This window comes from Bufo bufo, chromosome 2 (assembly GCF_905171765.1).
Source record: "Bufo bufo chromosome 2, aBufBuf1.1, whole genome shotgun sequence".
NCBI classification, from domain to species: domain Eukaryota; kingdom Metazoa; phylum Chordata; class Amphibia; order Anura; family Bufonidae; genus Bufo; species Bufo bufo.
Window position 1 is genome coordinate 730,858,347 of NC_053390.1, and position 21,324 is coordinate 730,879,670.

At 44.9% G+C, this 21,324-nt stretch overlaps 1 protein-coding gene across 1 annotated transcript in view; it reads left to right on the top strand.

The window, feature by feature from the left end:
- CORIN (corin, serine peptidase) overlaps positions 1 to 21,324 on the top strand; it is a 498,512-nt gene that overhangs the window by 61,419 nt on the left and 415,769 nt on the right. The window lies entirely within an intron of this gene.

The following is a 21,324-nucleotide window of genomic DNA, read 5'->3' on the forward strand; positions in this document are numbered from 1 at the left end:
CTAATAGGGCCACAAAAGTCCTTTTAAAGACTGGTATAGGTGTGCTATCGATAGGTGTGATATAGAGGGGTGTGATATACTTATAATATACTTTCTAACATAGAAATGATATTATAGTGTATTTGTATTGTGCAACAGTTGTGTACGGTTCTGCTGCAATACCGCAGCTAGATAGAGGGACAAACGCTATTGGAGTAACTAATTGCAACAAGTGTGATATACCTGTTGCCCCAAAAAAAAATGCTTGAGGGCTGCAATATACCTTCTTCCACAAAATCCTGATTGAGGGGTGCTATATACCTGTTTCCTCCAAATACTGATTGAGGGATGCTATATACCTGTTTCCGTCAAATATTGATTGAGGGGTGCCATATACCTTCTTCCACAAAATACTGATTGAGGGGTGCTATTGCTATATACCTTTTTCAACCAAATACTAATTGAGGGCTACAATATACCTTCTTCCACAAATACTGCTCTTCTCTAGGGACTTAGGCAGAGGGTCATTTAGAAAATGACAGGCAGAGGAAGAGGCAGACCGTTCCGCAGGGATGGTAGGGGTCAGGCAGGTGCATCAGGCGGGAGCCTAAGTGGGAAGTTGGAGAAGGCGCGTGCGATAACTTCAAAGGGCGCACCAGAGTTGGTTGAGTGGCTCACTCAGCCTTTCGCTTCAGCACCCTCCTCATCCTCTGTATCTGCACCCTCCTCACTCTCTGCTGTGTGCACCCCCAAAGACACTACCACCACCACCACCATAGCCCCTCCACTCGAGTCAGAGGAATTATTTTCCCATCCATAGCCAGACCTTACCAATGCACAGCCATTCTTGGCATCGGATGAGGAAGAGGAGGTAGCAACGGCCGCCACCCAGCGGTCTGACGACAGTACCAAGATCAGCCCAAGGAGGGTGGTCCCCGCTGTTGCTGCCTACTCCGAGATCTCTAATGTCAGTGGTGGTGAAGGTGACGATGATGACGTGTCGATGGATGTCACGTGGGTGCCCACAAGAGAGGAAGAGGAGGGGAGTTCAGAGGGAAAGAAGGAGCAGCAGATAGGGAGGAGAAGGAGGAGAAGCAGGCAGAACTCGCAGTATACCTACAGTGCTTGATCTAGTTAACTTTGCAAGAATGCCAAGAAAACTTGTTGGGTCCCTCCATTACTATGCCTAAGGAGACAACCCCTCCAGAATCTTCTGTTGTTAGGATACTGAGACCAACGGCATTAGTCCTTCCTTCACCCAGCGGGGAAGATTCCAAACCATTAAGAAAAAGAAGCCCCAACAGAAGTGAGCTCTATACCTGTAAGTAGGCCGGTTGGCCATTAGAGATGGCCTTGTGGTTTGGCTGTCATTTTGCGGCGTACTTTGCTCGTTCGATGTTTGCCGAACAGGTGAACATATGACGGTGTCCACCGGCGCCATATTCTTTGCATTGTGCAGAACTTTGACCCATTACACATCCATCAGGTGGGACAGGACAGCCAATTGAGACGTGTTCAGCACATGGACACACCCCCTACCCTATATATAAACCTGATCTGGCCGCCATTTTACATTCTGTTTTTTGCCAGTGTAGGGAGAGGTTGTTGTGTGGAGCAGGGACAGACTGAGAGTATAGAGACACCAAACGCTAGCTAATAGGGCCACAAAAGTCCTTTTAAGGACTGGTATAGGTGTGCTATCGATAGGTGTGACATACTGAGGGGTGTGATATACTTATAATATACTTTCTAGCATAGAAAGTATATTATAGTGCATTTGTATTGTGCTGCAGTTGTGTGCGGTTCTGCTGCAATACTGCAGCTATACAGAGGGACAAACGCTATTGGAACAACTAATTGCAACTGGGGTGATATACCAGTTGCCCCCAAAAAAATCTGATTGAGGCAGGGGTGTGATATACCTATAATATAATTTCTATATAGTGCATTTGTATAGTGCACCATTTGTATGCGGTTCTGCTGAAATACCTCAGCTATACAGAGGGACAAAGACCATTGGAACAACTAATTGCAACTGGGGTGATATACCAGTTGCCGCCCCAAAAAAATTATTAAGGGGTTCTATATACCTGCTTCCACAAATACTGCTCTTCTCTAGGGACTTTGACACAGGGTCATTTTGAAAATGACAGGGAGAGGAAGAGGCAGGCGGTTCCGCAGGGGTGGTAGGGGTCGGGCAGGTGCACCAGGCCGGAGCCTAAGTGGGAAGTTGGAGAAGGTGCGTGCGATTACGTCAAAGGAGGCACCAGAGTTTTTTGAGTGGCTCACTCAGCCTTCCGCTTCTGCACCCTCCTCATCCTCTGTATCAGCACCCTCCTCACTCTCTGCTGTGTGCACCCCCAAAGACACCACCACCACCACCACCACCACCACCATAGCCCCTCCACTCGAGTAGAGAAATTATTTTCTAATCATTTTCCAGACCTTACTGATGTGCAGCCATTCTTGGCATCGGAGGAGGAAGAGGAGGTAGCAATGGCCGCCACCCAGAGGTCTGATGACAGCACCCAGATCAGCCCAAGGAGGGTGGTCCCCACTGTTTCTGCCTACTCCGAGATCTCTAATGTCAGTGTTGCCCACAAGAGAGGAAGAGGAGGGGAGTTCAGAGGGAGAGACGAAGCAGCAGATAGGGAGGAGAAGCAGGCAGAACTCGCAGTGCACAGGAGGCAAAAAGCAGACTGCAAATGTATCTGGAGCGAGCCATCCACCATGCACGGTCACATCTTGAGCTCCCAGGACGCCGGCACATGGCTCCACAGTGTGGGCGTTTTTTTTTAACGTGTTAGCTGCTGATAATAGTGTTGCCATCTGCAGCCTGTGCTGTCATCGCATAAGTCGCGGTAAGCCCAACACTCACCTAGGGACGACCGCCTTAAGAAGGCACCTGGCCTCTCATCACCGAGCCCAGTGGGAGCAATGCCATCAGAACACACAAAGCAACACTCCTGGCGCTCCACGTCCTGCCTCTTCTCCTCTCTCCTCCCATTTGTCCTTCACTCCACCTTCCACCGTGCCGTTGTCGCGTTCATCTAGCACAAGGTAGGCTTCCGTGGCCCAAATGTTCGAGCGTAAAAAATTATGACGCCGGATAATCCTCTTGCCCAACGGCTGACCGCTGGCTTGTCCGAACTGCTAGCTCGCCAACTACTGCCATATAAATTGGTGGACTTGGAGGCCTTTAGAAAATTTGTGGCCATTGGCACACCTCAATGGAAGGTCCCCGGAAGGAAATATTTCTCCCAGAAGGGCATCCCTGAACTATATGGCCACGTTCAGCGGCAAGTTAATATATCTCTGGCACACAGGGTCAATGCCAAGATACTGTACATCTGACCACAGACACGTGGACTAGCAAACACGGGCAGAGAAGGTACATAACTCTTACTGCCCACTGGGTGAACCTTCTGACAGCCGTCAAGCATGTAACCCTTGGCACCCATGTGGATTTGGTGTTACCACCACGGATTGCATGCACGCCTGCCTCTTCTTCTCCTCCTGCTCATACTCCATCCTCCGTCTCCTCCTCGGCTGACTCCTCCTTTTCCACTGGTATCGCCTCTTCCGCTGCACCCCCCAAGCTCCCCAGAACCTATTTGACGTGCCAGGTGAGACGTTGCCATGCTGTGCTGCAGTTGTTGTGCCTGTAAGCCAAGAGCCACACCGGTCCTGCACTGCTTTCAGCTCTGCGGTCACAGGCCGATCAGTGGCTAACCCCGCTCAATTTGACAGTTGGTAAAGTGGTGTGCGACAACGGTGCCAATCTGCTGAGCGCGCTGAAACAGGGCAAAATGACACACGTGCCGTGCATGGCACACGTCATGAACTTAGTCATGCAGCGATTCGTTGCCAAATACCCCGGGGTCCAGGACGTCTTGTGGCAGGCCAGGAAAATCTCTTTCCATTTTAGAACTTACACGGCCATGTCTCGCCTTGCTGACGTTCAGCGGGGACACCACTTGCCCGTCAGATGTCTGATTTGTGACAGCCCGACGCGCTGGAACTCCACCTTGTATATGCTTGATAGGCTGCTAAGCAGAAACGTGCCGTTAACGACTACCTGTACGAACTCTGCTGCAGGACAGGTTCTGGGGAGCTTGGTTTCTTTTCACCGCACCAGTGGCTGCTCATGCGCGATGCATGCAGACTTCTGCGGCCATTTGATGAGATCACCAAACTGGTCAGTCGCAGCCAGGGCACAATCAGTGACATCGTACCTTACGCCTTCTTTCTGGAGCATGCATTGTGTCGTGTCATTGATCAAGCCGTTGAGGAGCAGGAGCAGAAGATGAGAAAGTGGCAATGCTTAATAAATTACATGGGGGGGCTGCTCCATCTGAGACAAGTCAGCAGGAGTCTGAAGAGGATTCAGAGGAGGATGGTGGCTGGGGGGAGGAGGAGGAGCAAGAAGAGCAGGCGTTAAACTTTTCGGGGATCCCTGGTGTTGTCCGTGGCTGGGGAAGGAGACCGAGGACGACATTCTTCTGGGCGATGAGCAGGAGCCAGGGCGCTCCACCGCTTCCAATTTAGTGCAAATGGGGGCCTTCATGCTCCAGTGTTTGAAGAGGGACCCCTGTATAAAAAGCATAAAGGTCAAGGACCTGTACTGGGTAGCAACGTACTTACAAACACAAAATGGCGGACATGTTACCAGCATCACAGAGGGCTGTCAGAATGCAGCATTTCCAGGCCTTGATTCGAGAGATACTGCATTCTGCTGTTGCGGGCAGTGGCAGAGGAATTTCCACCCACAGCGAAACAGGAGCGGGTACCAATCCTACCGCACCTGCAAAAAGAGGGCGGTCTGAAGATGTGTTTGTCACTTCGGATATGAGATCATCGACAGCCGCCCTCCGGATCCAGCCTCAGGGAACGCCTAGACCGACAGGTGTCTGACTACATCGGGTTAACGGCCGATGTGGATGCTCTGAGAAGCGAGGAGCCCCTTGACTACTGGGTGTGCAGGCTTGACCTGTGGCCAGAGCTAGCACAATTTTCCATGGAACTATTGGCTTACCCCTCGTCGAGTGTCCTGTCCGAAAGCACGTTCGGCACAGTAGGGGAAATCGTGACTGATAAGCACACTCATCTAGCTCACTACAGTGTGGACTACCTCACATTTTTAAAAATGAATAAGGCATGGATCTCGGAAGAATGATGACCACGTGTAATTGAATTTCCTCATGCCAGCCCACACATATCCGCAACCACACAGACCAAAGAATGGTCCTTGCCTTATGTATATACAGAAGCATAAAAGACCTTTTATGTCAGGTGAATATCTAATTTTTGGGGCCTGTGACCTGACCGCCTAATGTACCTCCAGCCGCAGAATCCAAATTTCTTTGCTGTCAGGTGAATGCATATTGCCTAATTTTTGGGGCCTGTACTGGTTAAATTTTTTATCTCTAGCCACATAATCACACCCAGGGCCGGTGCAAGGATTTTTGACAACACAAGCGAAGCTACATTTTGGCGCCCCCCCCCCCTATTGTTGTCCGTTTGTTGCATCCATAATACAGGCGCTAAAATGCTCCAATAGTTTGGCTATGTGAAAGCAGAGAGGTTTTCATGTTTTATGTAAATATGGCTTAAAAATAAGCAAGATAAAAGGCACAATTAAAAAACAAACAAACCAAATTCAATGTAAAGAACCATAAGAAGGCAAATAGTCCGTGCACACAATCGCCATTTTCTGACCCATTCATCTCTATTGGGCTGAATTTTTGCAACTGCTCTGCAAATTACAGAGCAAGTCCTAATCTTGTTCATACTTTCAGATGATAACAACCCTTGCAATTGATGGGTGTGAGAAAAATACAGAACGCTAGCAGAAGGACCCCCCCCCCCCCCCCCCCCCCTTGCAGCTCACCTGGCCCTGGTCATGTCTGCAGCAGCTGGCTTCTCATCTGTGTGGTCCTGGTAACTTCCTGCTTCAGACAATTGCTGGTTTGAGGACCGTATTTTTCGCCCTCTAAGAAGCACCTAGGTTTTAGAGGAGGATAATAAGAAAAAAATATTTTCCATTACACCTCAGGTCAGACCAGCAATCAGACTCCTAATGTTAATCAGACCTCAGATCAGACCTCCAATGCCCCAATCAGACCCCAATGTCAGACATCATGCCCCCATGTCAGCCATTAGCCCCATGTCAGCCATTAGCCCCCCATGTCAGCCATCAGCCCCCGATGTAAGCCATCATGCCCCCATGTCAGCCATCAGCCCCCATGTCACATTTCTCCCCCTCCATGTCACATTTCTCCCCCTTTTTTTTTTTTACATAATCCACTCTGTCACATTTCTTCCCCCATGTCACATTCCCAGTGGTAATAAAGCTCTCTACAGACCCCTCAGCAGTAATACGGCCCCCCATAGTACTCTTAGTAGAAATAAGGTGGATCTATAAGTCCCTCCTATAGAGCCCTCAGTAGTAATAAGAATGCCTATAATGTCCCCTGGATTTTCAGTGCCCCCTGTTATATTCCTGCCTCCACCATACAGTCCCATGTAAATAACATCACACCATCTCTCCTGCCCCCTCCAAAATACAGTCCTATGTAAATAACATCACTCCCCTCCCTTCACCCCCTTCATCATACAGTCCCATGTAAATAACACTATTTCCCTTCCTCCGCCATACAGTCCCATATAACCCAATAACATCACACAATCTCTAATATACAGTCCCATGTAAATAACATCCCTCTCTATCTACAGCCCCCTCCAAAATACAGTCCCATTTAAATAACATCACCTCCTCCCCAGCCGCCTTCAACATTCAGTCCCAAGTAAATAATATCATCCCCTCCCCAGACACCTCCAACATGCATTCCCATGTAAACATCACCCCCTCAACATTCATTCCCATGTAAATAACATCACCCCCCCACCACCAGCCACCTTGAACATACAGTCCCAAATAGCATTGCCCCCTGAACATTCAGTCCCATGTAAATAACATCACTCCCTCAGACCCCTGTAACATTCAGTCCCATGTAAATAACATCACTCCTTCCCACAGCCGCCATCAGCATACAGTCCCAGGTAAATAACATCACTGCCTCTCTCAGCCCCCTCTGACATACAGTCCCATGTAAATAACATCACTCCCTCTCACAGCCACCTCCAACATACAGTCCCATGTAAATAACATCCCCCTGCCCCAGCCCCCTCCAACATACATTCCCATGTAAATAACATAATCCCCTACCACAGCCGCCTTTAACATACAGTCCCATGTAAATAACATCATCCTGCCCCAGCCCCCTCCAACATACAGAACTATGTAAATAACATCACTCCCTCCTACAGCCACTATCAACACACAGTTCCATGTAAATAACATCCCTCCCTTCAGCCCTAACATACATCTTAGTTAAATAACCACAACTCCCAGCATTGCTCTGCCTCTCCCTTCACTTACCTCTCCTGATGTAGCAGACATCACCTCAGCTTCTTCCCCTCTTCACTGCCGCCCTCTCCTGCACTGGTCACATGATGGTGACATCATCGCAGGTCCTTCTCAACCACTGACTGTTTTACTGGTCACATGACCTGTGATGTCACCACAGGTCCTTCAGCTCTTTCACACTCGACTTTGGTGCGGACCCGTCATGCATCTGCACAGACGGATTTGTTCAGATAATACAACCGTCTGCATCCGTTCAGAACGGATCCGTTTGTATTATCTTTAACATAGTCAAGACGGATCCGTCTTGAACACCATTGAAAGTCAATGGAGGACTGATCCGTTTTCTATTGTGCCAGATTGTGTCATAGAAAACGGATCCGTCCCCATTGACTTACATTGTGTGCCAGGACGGATCCGTTTGGCTCAGTTTCATCAGACGAAATACAGTGTTTTGGTGTCCGCCTCCAAAGCTGAATGGAGACGGAACGGAGGCAAACTGATCCATTCTGAGCGGATCCTTTTCCATTCAGAATGCATTAGGGCAAAACTGATCAGTTTTGGACCACTCAGGAGAGCCCTGAACGGATCTCACAAATGGAAAACCAAAACGCCAGTGTGAAAGTAGCCTCAGATTCAATTGCATTGCCGTCCTGTGGATGGCAATACAGTTGTATCTAGCAGGCAGGACATTCGGGGCCTGGGAAAAAACATCGGGGGCCCAGGCCCCGAATGTTTTAACCTAGCAACGCCCCTGCTGCCACTCAAAGTGCAGAGGGTGCAGCAGTTGCAAAGAGAGCAATTTTGGCTCGTAGAGGCTCATTTTCATATATTAAAACATCATTTTCTCAGAAATACGGGCACATATGAACATGGGACCAACACAGTTCAGCCAGTTTCATCGGTACAAATCTGCTGACAGGTGACCTAAAATGGTTATAGATCAATGTAATATAGTTTTCAATACATCCTAACATACAAAATAATAAAAATATTTACCTTGAAAATGTCAATATTTGTTAATAAGGGCTGATTTTACATACAGAATACATTAGGTCTTAAAGGAAATATTTGTGAAATAAAAGACAAAATATTCAAAATGTATTTTATTTAGCTAATCAAAATATTTAAACACATTCGTAAGCAATAATTTAAACTTGATTTATATATTCTAAATGACTGTCTGCATGTATATTATACCGTATACGTATATATATGTGCAAAATATAAATTCTAACATTATAATGGGACTCTGCTTACAAGCGCAGATGAACAGCTGCCGACATAGTGGTTTGTGGTGACAGGTGCCCTTTAAAGCTTTACTAAGAAGACTCTTTCACCCTCTTTTGTAGAACAAAGAAACATCTTTCCCAAATGAAGTAGATAAAAAAAAATGTATAACACCCCTGTCCCTACACTATATTAAAAATAAACTGAAGCGACAGTTACACTTTTTCCAAGCAGATTTGCTTGTGCAAAAACCTCCTATTTGGATTTTAAAATTGTCAATTGTTTGTGCGATTTTTTTTTGTACCAATTTTACTCTTTTCAATGGTGCGGATGTGCTGCGGAAATACCTAGATATCCTCACGAAAAATCGTGCAGGTTTTCTGCACAATAACTTGCACTGTTGTGCTGGTACCATAAGGCCTCTTTGACACGGGCGAGTATTCCGCACGGGTGCAATGCGTGAGGTGAACATATTGCACCCGCACTGAATCCTGACCCATTCATTTCAATGAGCGGTGATTTTCACGCATCACTTGTGCGTTGCGTGAAAATCGCAGCATGTTCTATATTCTGAGTTTTTCACGCAACGCAGGTCACAAAGAAATAAATGGCGCTGCGTGAAAATAGCATCCGCTAAGCAAGTGCGGATGCGATGCGATTTTCACGCATGGTTGCTAAGGAGACGAGGGATGTATGACCCGGGACCCCATTTACTTAATTATTTTCCATTACAACGTGGTTATAATGGAAAATAATAGCATTCTTTAATACAGAATGCAAAGTCCAATGTCAATTGAGGGTTAAAAAATAATAAAAACATTACTCACCTCATCCACTTGATCGTGCAGCCGGGATCCTCTTCTTTGTTCTTCTTGAAGGACCTGCAAAAGGACCTTCGCTGATGTCATCGCGGTGATGTCAGCGCAGGTCCTTCTCAATGAAGATAGAAGGTCAGCGAAAGTCCTTAAAGAAGAACAAAGAAGAAGATCCCGGCTGCGCGATCAAGTGGATGAGGTGAGTAATGTTTTTATTATTTTTTAACCCTCAGTTGAGATCGGACTTAGCATTCTGTGTTAAAGAAAGCTAATATTTTCCATTATAACCATGTTATAATGAAAAATAATAAAATCTACAGAACACCAAACCCAAACCCGAACTTCAGTGAAGAAGTCCGGGTTCGGGTGTGGGTACCACAATCTGTTTTTTCTCACGCGCGTGCAAAACGCATTGCACTCGCGCGTAAAAAACTGAGCAACTGAACGCACTAACAGTCAAAACTGACTGAAATTGCGTGCCTACTCGCGCGGGTTTCCCGCAATGCACCCTGAACGCATCCGGCCCTCACCCGCGACGCCCATGTGAAAGAGGCCTTAGTCAAGCACAACTCATGACATTTTTGTCCAAAGCTTTACATAATCACCATTGCTCTCGTAGGAAAGCAAAAGCAAATTAGTTCTGGCAACAGTTTCCTTTGGCCTCTCTGTACCACGCTGAATGCACAGAAAACCAGAAGGTGGCCTCATATATGTTTGGCATAGGTATGTTTATACAAGAATTATCTAGTTATACAAGGTAATTATTAATAATGAAATAATTGAAAAAGAGGAGTGAGCACTCCCAACACTTGGACCATAAGAATATAGGGAATATATTTATTATTAGTGCAATAGGACCTTATATGTCCAATAAACAATTTGCATACAGTCACACATAATTCATAAATCACACAATAAAAAGATTAAAAATACAATTGGTACCAATAACTAAAAGTATCGGGGTGGTATCCCTATTCCCACAGCCTTTGAAGACGTAGGTAACAGGGATTGTTTGGTGTTCCAAAAGTCTCTTTGGGCAACTTGTTTGTTGCAATGGATAGTCCCTATTAGTGCTTTCGGTACCGCAAACCGCAGACGAATAGGAGCGTCCTATGAATTCCTATGGTAAATCACTTATAGCAGTGGCTTATCTCTGGTGCATACAGATAATAATCAGTTCTGAAACTGCAGCACAAAAGTCTCTCCAAAATTGTCTTAACTCTTCCAGCTACTTAATATTTCCGCCCAGGCAGATAGATTTTAAATCACTCCGTATTTAGAATGAGGATTCAGGTTCCTACCTGGCTCCTGCTGTAGCGTCCCGCTGCAACGTGTCTTGCTGTCCTTCCACGAGAGGCGAGCGGTGCCGGCTGCTTCGGCGTATGGCGTCGCACGTCTCGGGCCGATGACGTCACAGTATCACGGGATTCAGCAGGCAGGAGTGATGCCTTGTCAGCGGCGTCCGTTGCTGTGCGCTGGATCAATGATTTAGCTGGAAGTCTTTATCGCATGGCCATGCAATATTTAATGGAGGTCCAGTAGGTTAGGTGGGCGCTTGTCCTTCTTTCACCAGACCAAAAACAATAGCAACACCAAGAAATTAGCATGCGAGTGTACCAAACACAATATACTGTAAATGACACAACAATATAAATGATATATCAGTAAATATTTGATACTATTGATGGCAACATCACAATTTAGTTAAAATGTATTAATGTAATTAGTGATGAGCGAAGTATTGGAAAATTTGATTTGGCTGCTTCACCGAATTTTAAAAAAAACCCAGCTTTGTGGCGAATTACTTTGTCACAAAGCGCATTTCTTTGTAAGTAGTGGGTGCAATGACAGGGAGCTGGTATTCTGCCGCTCCCCATCATTGTAGCCCTCAGACGCCACGTTCATAGCTAATTGCGGCATCTGTCATTAACATTAAAGTGTAAAAAAAAATTAATAAAGAAAATCATACTTACCTTATCCATTTGATCGCGAAGAGCCGGCCGCCACCATCTTGATTAAAGATCCAGCGTGAAATCCTGTGAGCGGCCCATGATGACATCACCACGTTGGCCGGTGTGGTGACGTCATACGTCACTGCGTATGGGATTTCTCGTGGGTTCTTCAATCAAGCTGGTGGCGGCCGGCTCTTCACGATCAAGCAGATGAGATAAGTCAGATTTTTTTATTTTTTTGCCGCCATTACACTAAATGTAATGTCAATTAATGTAAATGTAATGTAATAACTATATCTTTTTCTGTCCATCCATGTATTAACATCTGAAAAATCAAATAAACCTAAAATATATTACTGATCCCTTTCCAATTTTTTTTACTAGAGGTAAATTTACTAGAGATCTTGAAAACTTGATGCAGAAAATATATTGGAAAATTGTGTAACTTCATTCTACAAGGCTAAACTCTATTTGCGGAAACTGTAATACCGCTACGACATGTAAATGATGTGGGCACTTTCAGGCATAAACATCTGGATTTGCAATACGTCTTTATTATAGTTGCTCTGTAATGAATTTACACAAGAAAACTCTTTTATTCGGCATCACACCAGTTGTTGTTAAATATGAATTCACTTATTTTTTCATATTGTTTACAGTCTCATTCACTTCAGAGATTTCCCGCATTGAATAAGTGACTGTGAATTCTGTGTAAATTTGGGGATATTGGTTTCTTGAGAGTTGGTATGCTCTTCATTATTTCTTTAGATACAAAATATTAAGATGCTTTTAATAATCGCAGGACATATTTTTCCCATGTGGTGTCATTTATCTTGTCAGAAGCTCTAAGGTTAAGCCACATCATGGTCGAATAAACATCTTTTATCAGTAACCTTGCTTGAAATGTTAAAAACAAGCAATAAAGAAAAAACATAAATCATTGAAGATGCTAGCTCTGAACAATTTGGCAAAATAATCTGAAGAGTTTATAAAAAAAGAAGTAACAAATATCATGTTTTTCTTGGCAGTTTATAGCAGCCATTCCCTATATTCCCTATATCTAATGCATTCCGCCGCTCCCCATCATTGTACCCCTCAGATGCCACGTTCATAGCTAATTGCGGCATCTGTCATTAACATTAAAGTGTAAAAAAAATAAAAAAATAAAGAAAATCATACTTACCTCATTTCAATGGTTCCGCAAAAAAAAGTGAATGTATTCCGTATGCATTCCGTTTCCGTATTTCCGTTTTTCCGTTCCGTTGAAAGATAGAACATGTCCTATTATTGCCCGCAAATCACGTTCCGTGGCCTATTCAAGTCAATGGGTCCACAAAAAAAACGGAACACATATGGAAATGCATCCATATGTCCATTTTTGCGGAACCATCTATTGAAAATGTTACGCCCAGCCCAATTTTTTCTATGTAATTACTGTATACTGTATATGCCATACAGAAAAATGGAACGGAAAAACGGAACAGAAACACAACGGAAACAAAAAAACGGAACAACGGATCCGTGAAAAACGGACCGCAAAACACTGAAATAGCCATACGGTCGTGTGAAAGAGGCCTAAGGCCACTTTCACATGGGCATCGCGAGTGAGGGCCGGATGCGTTTAGGGTGCATTGCGGGAAACCCGCATGAGTAGGCACTCAATTTCAGTTATTTTTGGCTGCGAGTGCGTTCCGTTGCTCAGTTTTTTCAGTGCAAATACAATGCGTTTTGCACGCGCGTGAGGAAAAACTGAATGTGCTACCCAGACCCGAACCCAGACTTCTTCACTGAAGTTCGGGTATGAGTTAGGTGTTCTGTAGATGTTATTATTTTCCATTATAACATGGTTATAAAGGAAAATATTAGCTGTCTTTAATACAGAATGCTAAGTCCAATGTCAATTGAGGAATAGAAAAATAATAAAAACATTAGTCACCTCATCCACTTGATTGCGCAGCCGGGATCCTCTTCTTTGTTCTTCTTGAAGGACCTGCAAAAGGACCTTTGCTGACATCATCGTGCTCACCATGTGGTGAGCGCGGTGACGTCAGCGTAGGTCCTGCTGAATGAAGATAGAAGAACCTTCTTGCGGATACGTTTTTTGCGGACCACAAAATACATACGGTCGTGTGCATGAGCCCTAACTGCCACAGCTTTGAACAGAAGATACAGCTGGTGACAGTTAAACAGTTTAAACTGAGCACGTGTGACCAGCCTAGTGAGCCAGACAAGAAATAAGGAAAAGAACAAACAGCAGGTGGCGCTATACAGATACATTTTATTGAATAGCTCATTGGTTATGCAATTTTTTTTTATTACATTAAATTGTAAAAGTTTTCACATCCAGGTTACGTTTTGTGACACAGCTCCTTTAAAGGGAACCTGTCATGTGGATATTTGATTATAATCTAACTAATTATATACAATCATTAACTACTAAAAAGTACCTTAGATGTTTTCACTTACTGGTGTGACAGATGGTTACTTCATAATATACACACAAAGATGCCGCATGCCGCATGCTAATGAGCTGATTGGAGTCCAGCGTGATGTCAGTGAGTCCAGCGTATATTTAATTCAGAGCTATAGCCACTCCCCTGCCCACCTGCTGCTGATTCATATGGAAACTAACTGTCAATCAGCAGCAGGTGGGCGGGGAGAGTCAGGAGCTCATGAATATTCATGACTCATCATTAGTAGCTGGAGCTTTTCAATACAAGATGTTGGCAGATTGACTGGATCAATTAAAGAAAGTTACCCAGCATTGTGCTAAGAGAATCAGTCACTTATTTATATTGCCCTTAGTTAGGACACCATAAAACTGGTGACAGGTTCCCTTTAAGCTTCATTCACACAGAATTTGCTGCAATTTAAACACATGTAAAATGTGACATTTTTAAATGATGATTTTTTTCCAACCCTTTTTTTTGTACATTTTTAGCCATTTTGTGGCACTTTAAATGTAAAAAAAAAAAAAAAAAAACACTAGTAAGGTAAAATACCTTTCTGATATAGCATTTGCTTGGCTGCATGCCACAATTTTTTTTTGCATGCTTACTTAGCCGACAGGTATTCCTTCTGGCCCCCTTATGGACTTGTTTTGCCAATCTCCTTCTGGCATATCCTGTATGACAGCAGGCCATATAACAGCTATGGGGCCCAGTGAAATTCCTGTAGCCACCACTTGGGGAAGGTCACTGTACAGGATGTATACAGCTCCTATTGGGTTCTGCTGTAGAAGTATAAATTCATATGTACAGAGCTCCCTCTAGTGGTGGCTGCAGAGCTTTATTATGGAAGTTTAATAACATAAAAACGCTGAAAAATATAATGAGTATAATAAGATGAATACCTTGCTTTTTCTGACATGTTCAGCTGGGTCGAACAGAATGTTTACATCTCTTACTACAATGGGGGTTTAACACAACATTTTTTGTGGAAAAAAGCTACATATTTTGAGGACGTTTTTTCATCATTTTTGTTTTTTCAGAAACAGTGATGGGAAATAAAGGGTTTGTGCAGTGCTACAATGTTGATGACCTATCCTCAGTTAAAAATAACATCACCAAAAAATTTTTAAGAATATATTTAACAAACTTCTTTAAACCGGATACATTTAAAAGAAATATTAGATATCTATGGTTTTAAAAGGCTGCTGAAATTTCCCCAAAACGTTCACGTTGTTGAGATATGTAATTAGTTTTAATTGGGAGGTGCCCAGTTATTGAGATCCCTATCTAAGGTTAGAATGAAAGGGTACAAGTGTTCGGCTGACTGTTGGGCCCATCAGCTCCTTGGCAAGCTGTGTACAGACATTGATATAATCTGACTCTGGAAAGAGTGAATAGATGCCACCAGGAGCAACGAGGGGGCAGACCGTTCTGCAGAGTGCTTGTCCCTCTTCGTATAGCTGTTGGGTTGGCTTTTAGCATCTGGACCCCTAGCAATCAGATTGTAATGCGTGGGATTAATAAAGATGTTGTTTTCTGTGTCAGTAGTTTTCCAGTAATCAGTTTTTGTAGCGTATGTGAATGCTTTAGGTTCAGCATTCTGTCAACTTCAACAAATCCTCATTTTTCTAACATATGTTTTACAACCTTACGTCATGTGTGTTTTCTTTAAATAATACCATGCAGACATAGCAGGGCTGAATTTGCTCGAAATGCTACTGTTACATTGTGCACCATGATAACTGACTGTAATGAGGCTTTGTTCTGATCAATGGACCCTATTCATTTTATAGAACTAAAACCGACGCGATGGGCTCATGCACACGACCGTATGTATTTTGCGGTCTGCAAAAAACGGATCCACAAAAAATATGGATGACATCCATGTGCATTACGTATTTTGTGAAACGGAGCAGCTGCCCCCTAATAGAACAGTCCTATCCTTGTCAATAAGGCACACAATAATAGGATTTTTTTTTTTCAAAACGAAGATATGGACATACGGAAACGGAATGCACACGGAGTAACTTTTTTTTTTTTTTGCGGACCCATTGAAATCAAAAGAAAGTACGTTTGTGTGCATGAGCCCTAAAATACAGTCAATACTATGCACTTTTTTCATTCATTTTTTAAGCTGATAAGTGTTTGGTCAATTTAGTCCTGAGTTTACATATTTTACATTTGCTCTTTGCCTGATAACTAAGGCCTCGTTCACACTTTGGTTTAGTTATTTCCATCAGTTCTTGTGAGCTAAAACCAGGTGCTTGTCAAAATCCCGGAACAGCTGCAAATCTTTCCATTATACCTGATCTCTGAGTAGGCTCAACAACTGGTTTTGGCTCACAATAACTGATAGAAATAACTGACTGAATAACTGAAGTGTGAACTGGGGTTTACATTGCTTTTTGTTTACAGCAAGATGAAAAGGAGAAGCCAGTGATGAATTACCCCTTCTTTCTAACAGATTAAGGCCTCCTGCACACGACCGTTGTGTGCACCCGTGGCCGCTGTGCCGTTTTCCGTTTTTTTTCGCGGACCCATTGACTTTCAATGGGTCCGTGAAAAAATCGGAAAATGCACCGTTTTGCAGCCGCATCCGTGATCCGTGTTTCCTGGCCGTGAAAAAAATATGACCTGTCCTATTTTTTTCACGGCCAACGGTTCACGGACCCATTCAAGTCAATGGGTCCGTGAAAGAACACGGATGCACACAAGATTGGCATCCGTGTCCGTGATCCGTGGCCGTAGGTTAGTTTTTATACAGACGGATCCGAAGATCCGTCTGCATAAAAGCTTTTTCATAGCTGAGTTTTCACTTCGTGAAAACTCAGAACCGACAGTATATTCTAACACAGAGGCGTTCCCATGGTGATGGGGACGCTTCAGGTTAGAATATACTAACAGAACTGTGTACATGACTGCCCCCTGCTGCCTGGAAGGTGCTGCCCCCCCCCTGTAGTTAACACATTGGTGGCCAGTGTGGCCGCCCCCCCCTCCCTCCCCTGTAGTTAACTCATTGGTGGCCAGTGCGGCCGGCCCCCCCTCCCCTGTAGTTAACTCATTGGTGGCCAGTGGGCCCCCCCCTCCCCTGTAGTTAACTCATTGGTGGCCAGTGGCCCCCCCCTCCCCTGTAGTTAACTCATTGGTGGCCAGTGCGGCCGCCCCCCTCCCTCCCCTGTAGTTAACTCGTTGGTGGCCAGTGGGCCCCCCCTCCCTCCCCTGTAGTTAACTCGTTGGTGGCCAGTGGGCCCCCCCTCCCTCCCCTGTAGTTAACTCGTTGGTGGCCAGTGGGCCTTCTCCCCTCCCTCCCCCTCCTAATTAAAATCTCCCCCCTATCATTGGTGGCAGCGGAGTGTACCGATCGGTAGCTCCTCCTACTGGTAAGTGACAGGTCCGGCCGGGAGCTCCTCCTACTGGTAAGTGACAGGTCATGTCACTTACCAGTAGGAGGAGCTCCCGGCCGGACCTGTCACTTACCAGTAGGAGGAGCTCCCGACCGGACGCAGACCATCGCAGCTCGCAGGTAAGTATAATGGTTCTACAAATTGCTAAGTAACCATGGCAACCGGGACTGCAGTAGCGTCCTGGTTGCCATGGTTACCGATCGGAGCCCCAGTGATTAAACTGGGACTCCTATCGGTACACTCCGCTGCCACCAATGATAGGGGGGAGATTTTAATTAGGAGGGGGAGGGAGGGGGGCCCACTGGCCACCAACGAGTTAACTACAGGGGAGGGAGGGGGGCCGGCCACACTGGCCACCAATGAGTTAACTACAGGGGAGGGGGGCCCACTGGCCACCAATGAGTTAACTACAGCGGAGGGGGGGGCCCACTGGCCACCAATGAGTTAACTACAGGGGAGGGGGGGGCGGCCGCACTGGCCACCAATGAGTTAACTACAGGGGAGGGAGGGGGGGGCCGCCCACACTGGCCACCAATGTGTTAACTACAGGGGGGGGCTGCCCCCTGCTGCCTGGCAGCACCTGCCAGGCAGCAGTGGGCAGTCATGTACACAGTTCTTTTAGTATATTCTAACCTGAAGCGTCCCCATCACCATGGGAACGCCTCTGTGTTAGAATATACTGTCGGATTTGAGTTTCACGATGTAACTCAAATCCGACGGTATATTCTAACATAGAGGCGTTCCCATGGTGATGGGGACGCTTCAAGTTAAAATATACCATCGGATTGGAGAAAACTCCGATCCGATGGTATATTAACTCCTGACTTTACATTGAAAGTCAATGGGGGACGGATCCGCTTGAAATTGCACCATATTGTGTCAACGTCAAACGGATCCGTCCCCATTGACTTGCATTGTAATTCAGGACGGATCCGTTTGGCTCCGCACGGCCAGGCGGACACCAAAACGACTTTTTTTTCATGTCCGTGGATCCTCCAAAAATCAAGGAAGACCCACGGACGAAAAAACGGTCACGGATCACGTAAAAACGGAACCCCGTTTTGCGGACCGCAAAGAAATACGGTCGTGTGCATGAGGCCTTAGGCATTGTTACAATGCATCCACAAAAAAAACAAACGGATGGCATAAGGATGTCAGTTTTTTTTTGCGGATCCGCAATTTGTGGACCGCAAAACACACACGGTCGTGTGCATGTAGCCAAATACTGAGAAAAACCCATAACCAAAGTACTCAGAGTCAAATGTATCGGGTCAAAACCAAGAGAGAACAATAAAGCCAAATCAGAAAGCACATCACTAAACAATACCAAGCCAGGGTCATACACAAGCAGTCAAGTCCAGGTTCAAATACGTCAGGCAGAAACTAGTCCATAAACTAAGCCCGGGTCAAACCAGGAGATGCAGAAAAGCCAAATCAGAATCCAAGAATCAGGGTCAAAAGGAGTAGCCAAAGTCAGTAGTCAGGAGGTCAGAACAATCCACAATCCAAAGCTCTGGTGAGGTTTATAGAACCATCCACAGGCAATCCGTGACCATCAGATTGCCTGTTTAAATACCACCCACTTCCTGGTCATGTAATGCACTGCTTGGTCACGTCACACACCCTGACGTCACGTGGCCTATGACGTCAGAATACCTGACGTGGGACATCAGATTGTCTCCCTGGCAACCAGTACATGGAGAATCGCATCTGCCGGCCCTGTTATGTGTAGCTAAAGTGGCTTTGTGGGACCTGCTGTGTCCAGGAAAAACCCTATTATAAGCTGATCTGAAACCACAGCACTTTTTTCACAGTACACTGTGCACTCACAATACTAAATGGAGATACATAATAAGAGTAAAGCCTCATTCACACATCAGTGTTCCACGGACGTGTGCTGTACGTGTTCTCCATGGACAGCGCACGTCCCCATTCATTTTAATGTGTGTATTCAGACATCAGTGTTTTAGCACGGTCCGTGGATCCGTGTTTTCAGCATGGATGCATGCTCTATTTTGTCCGTGTTCACAGATCCATCACATCCATTATAGTCTATGGGTCTGTGAAATCCACGGATGCAACACGGATGGCAGCAACACGGATCATTAAAGGGAACCTGTCAGCGGGATTTTGTGTATAGAGCTGAGGACATGTGTTGCTAGATCACCGCTAGCACATCCGCAATACCCAGTCCCCATAGCTCTGTGTGCTTTTACTGTGTAAAAAATCGATTTGATACATATGCAAATTACCCTGAGATGTGTCCTGTACGTGAGATGAGTCAGGGACAGGACTCATCTCAGGTTAATTTGCATATGTATCACATCGGTTTGTTACACAGTAAAAGCACACAGAGCTATGGGGACTGGGTATTGCGGATGTGCTAGCGGCGATTTAGCAGCCCATGTCCTTAGCTCTATACACAAAATCCAGGTGACTGGTTCCCTTTAAGAAGAGATGCTTGGAAAATTATTTTTCAGCTGTTCAGTGTCAGTGAAACACAAGTGCAACACGGACAGCAAAAAACGGACACACGGATCCTTCACGGACAGCTTCACAGGTGCACCACTGACCACCTGCTCACGGATTTGAGCACGGACACTGACGTGTGAATGAGGCTTTACAGACCAGTGATCAGCAGATAGCAAGCGGGTTCATAGTTTCCAGACAGCAACCAATTTATATTCCACACTGCACACAGTATGAAGAAACCTAACAATACCTGAACATACGGTAGCCGATATAGTCCAAATCATTTTTAGATTATTCTGTTTTATTTAATATTTAGCTGTTATATCACATTGGTGAAGAAGCATGGTTTGGGTTTATACCGTTCCTTAATCATGCACATTGATATTCCCCTGAGGTTAGTCCGATGATGGACTTGTGACAAAGATGCCAACAAATTGCATTTACAGTAAGAGAGACCTCACAGGGTCTATTTAGGACTGCCCAACTTCCGCTTTCCTCCCAGTGAGAAGGTGGTGGTCTTCCACATAACTTTTATAGTCTCACACCATTCCATCAGTAATGGATGGTGTTTCCCAAGTATAAATAGATCTGTCATGGGCTTCGAGTGCAGTCGATTGGGATATCAGTGACCAGCTATGTAAATAATTGTAAATGTGTCTTGAAATAGCCGCTGCCTGACAACAGACGTCACCGACTGTGAACCTTTCCCCTGTATATAATCTGTGCTTTGTCTTCTTCAGTATTCCTTGGAAAGGACAATTGATCAAAAAATATTTACAGACCACATGTCCGAAAGATATCATCCTCGATCATAATGTGGTATCTAACCTGGATGTTCTGTTAAAATTCACAGAGGAACATTCCCTGACATCCCGTTCTGCAGGTGTTAATTACACAATCGAAATCCCAAAACTCCATACCAAATACAAGGGATGCATATTTCTAATCTCACACAATATGAACCTGAACTTGTAGAGTATAATCCCTCCAAACTGTACATTATGGCTTTTGAAAACCTGATTTAAAAATCAGTGCTGAATCCACGATGATTTTAAAAGTTAAAAGTTTTTGTAGTTTTTTTACTCGATTTTTGGGAGGTGTATACTTTACTGCAAATCTACATTTCCGCTCATGGTTTTTTCACAGTTTCTCAGAAAGAATGCGCAAGAAACCGCGCGGTGGGTCTGTAGCTTATGGCACAGTTTTTTGCCGCTTTCCATTTATTTTATTGGGATATATTCAGCACGGATTTCATGCCAAGATAGGGCATGTGGAAAAAAAACAATTGTTGCTTCCTATTGAAATTAATGTGAGGCAGTTTGAAGACATTTTTGATTCTGATTCTGCACGGAAAAAGCCACAAAATCAGCGCCAAAAACTGCCAGTTCACACTGAGGTTTTTTTGCTGCTGATTTTGTTGTGTTTCTGCCTCAAAATCAACTTTCCAAAATGACTCAAAACAGACTCCCATTCATTTCAATGAAAAGCAGCACTTCCAACATGGAAAAAAGAAGCGTTTGAAAAAAAAAGAAAGCAGCTGCCCTATCCTGGGGTGGAATCAGCTCTGAATTTCCCAGTGAAATGAATAGGAAGCGT